At 39.9% G+C, this 8,297-nt stretch overlaps 1 pseudogene; it reads left to right on the plus strand.

Annotated features, from left to right (window-relative positions):
- The first annotated feature begins 323 nt into the window (after positions 1–323).
- Positions 324–1,489, plus strand: LOC124606616 (annotated as a pseudogene).
- Positions 1,490–8,297: the final 6,808 nt, after the last annotated feature.

The following is an 8,297-nucleotide window of genomic DNA, read 5'->3' on the forward strand; positions in this document are numbered from 1 at the left end:
ATTCTAATATCATCAATGGATGGTTGATTTACAGTTGCCACGGGTGAGGAAATACGGATGGACTTATGAAGGTTAATCAGATAAGAGCGCAAAGAGAACTGTAACGGTTAAACATTAGTCAAGTACAGTGTAATATGTTGATTAACGGGTTTACGCACCTTACAGAGCAATTGAAAGAAACCAAGTCCCTCATTAATCAATTAACAACACCAGTGAGGAGGCAAAAGCGAGGAGTTTTAAATTTTGTAGGGGAATTAAGTAAAATTTTACTTGGAACTTCAGACGAGGCAGATGCCGAATATTATAAACCGCACATCGATAATATGGAGTCAAGATCTGAACAATTGTTAAAGTACTCTAAAGAGCAAGTAGTAGTAGTCAGAGCCACATTGTCAGGCTTGAATAATACGTTAGATTCAATCGCGACCAATGAGCAATTACTCAAAAACGGAATGAATAAATTAGAAAATTTTGTTAAATATTCTCTGAGGACCACAGATTATGGCCTCAAGAAAATTGCTGCATTCATGACACTCAATGAACAACTCTTAAAATTTTAAATGGTACGTAATGAAATAAGTAGGGAATATGAAGGAGTAGTAAGTGTAATAATTTATGCACAGAAGGGTATTCTTGCACCTCATATTGTTAATGAAGTACAGATTGAGAGAAATCCAAAATGGCTTAAGAGCAGTCAAATTCCCGATCCCCTCAATGGAAGAGTATGGATGTATATTATTGAAAATTATGGATCTCGATGTATTCGTAACTAATGAAATATTGGGATATGTTATTAGTATACCACTGATTGAAAATAAATATTTACAAAATGTTACCAGTAGCCATTAAGTTAACTTCAGGTGCAGATCAATATGCGTACATACAACCAGAAAAGGACTACTTACTAATAGATAGTTCTAAGAAACTATATGCTAAGTTATCAAACGATGAACTAAATTGTAAAGATGTAAATGGGCAAAGAAAGGTATATAAGCAAATGTTTGGGTTAATTTCCACGTATAATCAAGAAGACTGTGAGGTAAAATTATTGCAAGACAATCATATACCAACTAATTGTGCCAAGAAAATGATTTCATTAGAAAAAAGTTTATGGACTAGTTTAGGTACTAATGAATGGTTATATGTAATAGTTAAGGAGGAAGACATGACAGCTCTGTGCAGCCCATATCAGGCAAAATGTATTAAATTAACGGGAATAGGTATATTAACGTTTAAGAAAAATTGTAAAGGTTATGGATCACATGTGTATATTCAAGCAGACAGGCCAATACAGACAAACTGTACTGGAAGGGACATAATCCAAAATGTGAATATAAATCTAGACGGTTGTATGGAAATGGAAACTAAAATTAATTAATCAAAAATACAGTTTGACTTATCATTAAAACATCTCACTTCTCATTTAGAAGATTTACGAGTAGCAGGCAAGAAATTGGAAAATATTGGTAAATCCATAGATAAAGAATAACTGGAACTAGAGCGAGAAAATAATGTACACAATTATTCCATTGTTACTTACTTAAGCATATGTTTAATCACAGCTGTTAAGACATTTGTATGCTGTGCAAAACGTAACAGTTGTAAGTATCTATACAAGAAGTTTTTTGATGATCCAAAAGATGGACATTGCTGTCCAGCTATTTGTATCAGTACGAAAGTCGTTCAGACCCCTAAAGTAAATAGAATTTCTTAAAGATCAGCCGACCGAGAAGAAAATGTGGTGATATACGAAAGAAATCCCAGAAACGTAGATGACCGAGTAATAATTACCAATAGATGAGAAGATGTTTTCATTCAGGTGTAAAATAAGAACTATGTAAAAGGGAAATGTGAAACCCTTATGAATGTACAATTGTCTAATATAACGATTTCTAGTGTACAGATGTTTCTTTGTAACTATACGACAAATTTTCTTGCAAATGGATAAATGTTAAAATGTATTAACGGCAATCTGAATAGTGCACATTAATGTAATTTTGGGGGGAGGTGTACAATCCCAAGAAAAAAATAAATTTATAAGTAATATGGAAGGGGGTTAGGAACTGGCACCGCTTTTATTAGTTATCAAAGAGAATAAAGACAGTACTTAAATAAATACTGAACTCTTCAGCATACCCATCCTGCCATTAATCCTAAAAAGATTACCACTGCAACCAATAACCACCCAGTTCTACCTCGGAGAGCTTTCTGCCTCTCATCTCCGACAACGAAGGTGGACACTCAGACAACCCTCAGATTGTCGCCAACGTTCCAATCGCACTGCAAAACTGTGCTGTCACGCGACAATACATCCCTCAAAGAAACTGTAAGCATCTTTAAAACGTAAAATTCTGTTGCACTGTTTCTGCTGTCCAGAATTACATTATAAAAAAGTTGTAGTACTTGTCTATTGTCCTAAATTTATTTTAGCATACAGAGATAATCTCTCGCAACAAAACTTCAACACAAAGTAGTCACTTTTTACATACAGACAAAAGCATTAATCAGTATCAATGTGCCAGAAATACTTTATCGCAGTAAATTAACTACAATTGTATTATAAAAGAAACTTAGGTTTTAAGAGACGACAACTACTTCTATAAGGGGCGAACAAAAAGTTTCCGTTGGAAGACTGTGCAGTCCTTTGTGGCAATCGTTCCTGGACGACAGGGTTCATTTCACAATTCCTGTAGGCTGACTCTTTCGGCCATATATTTAAATGAGCGTGTAATGCTAGTTAACTCACACATCCAGCCGTTATGGAAATAGTGGCTGACTTAGCTCAATTAAATGCTGCCCATTTTAGAAAAAAATGGTTCAAATGGCTCTGAGCACTATGGGGCTTAACTTCTGGGGTCATCAGTCCCCTAGAACGTAGAACTACTAAAACCTAACTAACCAACTAGTGAAGACAGCATGTGCCGGTGCCAGTTGGAGGATTCATTTCAAGCGGGTAATCGATGTCGGCTTCACCCCATAACTGGCTCCTTGTCGTAACTGACATTGCTTGTCTAAAATGGCGGGCCGGGGTGGCCGAGCGGTTCTAGGCGTTACAGTCTGGAACCGCGCGACCGCTACGGTCGCAGGTTCGAATCCTGCCTCGGGCATGGATGTGTGTGATGTCCTTAGGTTGGTTAGGTTTAAGTAGTTCTAAGTTCTAGGGGACTGATGACCTCAGATGTTAAGTCCCATAATGCTTAGGGCCATTTGAACGATACGTTGTACCACTCTATCTATATGCCTCCGTACAAGCCCTAATTTCTCTTATCTTGGTCGTCCTTACTTTAGCGGCAGTAGAATGGTTCTGCAGCCAACTTCGGTTGTCGGTTTTTGAGATTTTGTCAATAGTGAATGACTGTTGACTTTCTCAATACTATTTTGCCAAAAGAACATCGTCTTCCCTCCAAGGATTCCCATTTGAGTTCACGATGTATCTCCGCAACACTCGCGTGTTGGTCGAACCTACCGGTAACAAATCTAGCAGCATGCCTCTGAATTATTTCGATCTTTTCCTTTAATCCGATCTTAGTAGTACTCAAGAATGGGTCCTATATACGGTGTTCTTTCCAGATGAACCAAACTTTCTAAAGATTCTCCCAAGAAACCGTAATCGACAGTTTGTCCCCGCTGCTACAATCCACCCATTTCATATCACTTTGCAACGTTACGCATAGATATTTAATCGATGTTACTGTGTCAACAACCACACTACTAATGCAGTATTCGAATATTACGGAATTGTTTTTCCCACTCGACTGAATTAATTTACATTTTTGTACTTTTAGAGTAAGCATCTATTCACAGTACCAACTAGAAATTTTGTGTAAGTCGTCTCTTACCCTCCTACAGCCACACGACAGCGACACCTTCCCCTGCACTGCGGTGGCATCAGCAAGCAGTCGCAGACTGCTGCTCATACTGGGTGCGAGATCATTTATCTACAATGAAGAAAAGAACCGCAGCACCAAAACATAATTAATGAAGGGTAAAGAAATGTCGAGAATACATTTGTCTAGGTAACACATCTAAGTGATCAACATTGTAAGGTGACAGGTTAATGTAAGCGCTAGGAAAGCCACTGCGGATGTGGAATGCCGGTACATCAATAATCGGTGTAACCACCAGACTGCTGAATACAAGTATGCAAACGTGCATGCAGTGTGTTGTGCACGAGCCGTATATCAGTTTGTGGGATGGAATGTGTGAAATCCTATAGAACTGCTAAGGTCATCAGTCCCTAAGCTTACACACTACTTAACCTTCACGATAAAGGATGACAGCCAAAAACAGTTGCAGGATAAAAATTTATTAAAATTCTTGACCAAGGTTTCGGTACATATAAATATACCTTCATCAGAAGTAAAAAAAATCTAAAATCACATCATGCAATGGAGATTAATATAACAACTGTGCCAAAGGCGTCGTCAATAATTAAGACATCTCACGAGTCTCGATAGTTCATAGGCGAAGTAATGGTGCTTTGACCTTGTGCCCATACTCATGTTGTACAAATGGAGAAGATGTCTTAATTATTGGTCAAGAATTTTAATAAATTTGTATCCTGCAACTGTTTTTGGCTGTCATCCTTTATCGTGAAGAATTTCGACAGTTGCTGTTGCAGCCATGTTTAAAATCTTGAGACACTACTTAACCTAAATTATCCTAAGGACAAACACACATACCCATGCCCGAGGGAGGACTCGAACCTCCGCCGGGACCAGCCGCACAGTCCATGACTGCAGCGCCTGAGACCGCTCGTGTGGAATGGAGATCCGTACCTGTTGCACTTGGTCGGTAGATAAAGGGACGTTAATGTTGGTTGTGGATGACGCTGTAAATGTAGTCCGACTGGAGAGAGAGAGCAGATCTGGCGATCGAGCAGGACAAGGCAACTTGTCGACAATCTGTAGACCATGTTGGATTACAACAGCGGTATGCGGGCAAGCGTTATCCTGTTGGAAACACAACCTGGCATGCTCTTCATGAATGGTAGCACAACTGTTCGAATCACCTGATCGACATATAAAATTCCAGCCAGGATGAGTGGCGTAGCCACGAGAGTGCTCCTGCTGCCACAAGAAATCGCAGCTCAGACCATAACTCCGAAGTGTAGGTCCAGTGTGTCCAGCACGCAAAACAGATTGGTGGCAGGCTCTCAACTGGCCTCCTTTTAACCGACACACAGCCATTACTGGTACTGAGGCAAAACCAGCTTTATAAAAAAATTCAACAGACCTTCCACAGTGTCCCTAATGAGCTTTCGTTTGACACCACTGAAGTACTAAATGCCGGTGTTTTGGGGTCAGTGGAACATACGTTCCAGTGCGTTTGGCTCGGAGCTGTCCTCGAAGTAACCCATTTTTAGCAGTTCGTTGTATGACTGTGGTGCAAATTGCTGCTCAGATTGCTGTTGCAGATGCAGCACGATGCGCCAGAGCTATAAGTCGTAGACGATGGTCTTCTCTCTCGGCAGTGGCACGTGTCTTCTTGCGACAGTACATTTCGTGATCACCGCTGCCAGCTGTCATGTACAGTGTCTACATTCCTAGCAAGTCTTTGTACAAAAAAAAAAAAAAAAATAAAAATAAAAATAAAAAAAAAATAAAAAAAAAATCCAGCGTCTCGTAGCCGTATTACACGATCTCGTCCGAACTTAGTGAAGTGGTGATAATGGCGTCTTTGTGGCGTTAAAAGCGTTCTGTACTAACATCAGCTCACCACGTCCAACGTCAAACGTAGCTAACGCTCAGGACCGTTAGAGCGTGTGTTTAAATTAAATCTGACATGCATCCTCATAGTGGCGCTACTAATGCCACTCTTACGCGATTGGCGTGAAATATGAATAGATATCACCTTTCAGATATGGAAAAACGTCTACCGACTTTCATTTACGTTGTAGAACTCCTTCTTGGTGTTGCGATTTTTTTTCCGTCAGAGTATGTAGAGGATACGTGCAGTCCTATCACACTTCCCTGGGAAAACTCTGACGATACTTTAATGTATGGTGAATACTTGCTTTCGAGGAATACGTACTGGGTTCTGTTAGTTAAGAAGTGTTCGAGCAAATCACGTAAATGGGAACCTATTCTACATGCTCGGACCTTTGTTAAAAGTCTGCAAGTGGGAAAGGGGGGGATAGTACGTCAAAGGATTTCCTGAAACCTAGGAACATGGAATCTGCCTGTTGCCCTTCGTCCATGGATCGCAGGATATCGTGTGAGGAAAGCGAGAGCTGAGTTTCGCACGAGTGATGCCTTAAAAATCCGTGCTGACAGCATAGCAAAAACTTTCTCGTCTCAAGGAGATTTATTATGTTTGAACTCAGAATGTGTTCAAGAATTCTGCAGCAACCCGAAGTTAAGGATATTGGTTCGTATTTTTGTGGATCCGTTCTTTCAAGCTTCGTAGATACAGAAGTCACCGGCGCCTTTTTCCAGTCACTCGAGACTTTGAGCTGGGCGAGAGATTTCTGAAAAGCACAAGCTGATTAAGAGGCCAATGTCCTAGAGTACTCTCTGTAAAATCGAACTGGAATTCCATCCGGACCTCGTGACTTACTTGTTTTCAACCATTTCAGCTACTTGCCGACGCCAGAGATGCCTAATACTATGTTGCGGCGCGCACGTTTCTTCTTACCGCCCTGCCAATGTCCAGCAATGTTCATTTGTCTAGCTAAAAGCTGTAGTAGAAAATATTAGACCACTACCGTCTACTGCAGGTCGCAACATACATGAAACTATCCGGTAAACAGGATGTGGCTAGTACTGAAATAAAAGTTTTCACTTGGCAACGTAAATTTTCAGGTGTATTTTTACGATAAAGATCAAATACTGCCAAGTACGTACTAAGTGTCTACACAATATATAGCTCCCACGCACACCACAATCACACACGTAGCCAGTTTATGGTATTTACACCCGTTACCGAAGTTAATAGAGTTCACCGGATCGTTTAGTTATGAAAATGCTCGCTCAAATGTTGTACACTCTGCTCTACACGTAATACCTGTTCCAGTCTCGGATCGCACAACACGCCACGTGGTTTTAACTAACAGTCAGAAGCAATAATTTTGATATTCCGTCCGAAATCCCACACGGCTTCCACTATACCGTTCACTTAAATACACTTTGTACTACTTCGCGAACTCGTAATTAGCATTTTTCCGCGATTTTACAGCACTTTCGTCGGAACTGCTATCAGTGAGATGTTACTAGTTCGAGCTCTCAGCCCCGACTGCTCTAGATCACACCAAAGGCTTTGTTCCCAGCATAGATTGGCGCGAGCCTGCATTTTTCTGATTGGCTGATATCACAAACAGCAAATCAGGTTGCAGTATTATCCCGCGGTAACCCGCGCTTTACTTCAATGACCAATCATAGTAAAACATTTCTTTCTATGGCAATTGCTGAATAAATAAATTTAGAAAAGTATCAAATATAAAATTACTCCTTCTGTAATTACCGATTAATTTTTATTCTACTCACGATTTATTAGTGGCATAAACTGACTGCACATTTAATTGTAGTAAATCCCCTGTGTAGTTTAACTGTTACTTCGTGAATAGACAAAATAATTTTCATTTACTCCTGTTCTTCTTCACTCATACAACACTCACACTGCTAATTACTACACATATAAAACAATTATAATTACGCAAATGCATTAAATATTAGTCAAACATAACTTTACAACATTGTTTTGACCACGACTGCTAGCACTGTCCGTCAACTGCTGACCTCTGCCGCCTACTAGTGCAACTACGTGCAGCTCTGTAGCTCGGGTCCATGTCAGCTGGTGACAACTGTCGATGACTCACGCCTATAAAGATATCGTCCTAACAAGTGACAGGAGCGATGCGAAGGCGCTACGCCTCAATGGCCTCCAACGGTCAAACGACTTGTAACACTACAATCAACATTGTTTATAACTTGTACTGATTAATCATGCATAACGCCAAGTGTATATTCTTTATTATGAAATGTCTTTGATCTACTGTAATGAAGTAGAAAGGTAGTGTGACATGATTACTCTTTACAAGTTAAGTACTTTGTATTATTTGGACGGAAGTGGTATTCAATTATCCATATTTGTCTTGACTTATTAATATGTTTATATGACGAGATTTTTAAAAATATCTTTTCTGGCAAGTATGTAATAACTGTGCGAGACCTTAACTTTTCCCGGCGAATCGAATGTTCAAATAACTTACGGGTTTGTTCCCGGGTGACGTCGACAGCAGCACACCCTGCCATTCTCGAGGCACAAATGCAAGGAAGAAAAAATGTGCAAGCAAATTT

The sequence above is a fragment of the Schistocerca americana genome, chromosome 3, assembly GCF_021461395.2.
Source record: "Schistocerca americana isolate TAMUIC-IGC-003095 chromosome 3, iqSchAmer2.1, whole genome shotgun sequence".
NCBI lineage: Eukaryota > Metazoa > Arthropoda > Insecta > Orthoptera > Acrididae > Schistocerca > Schistocerca americana.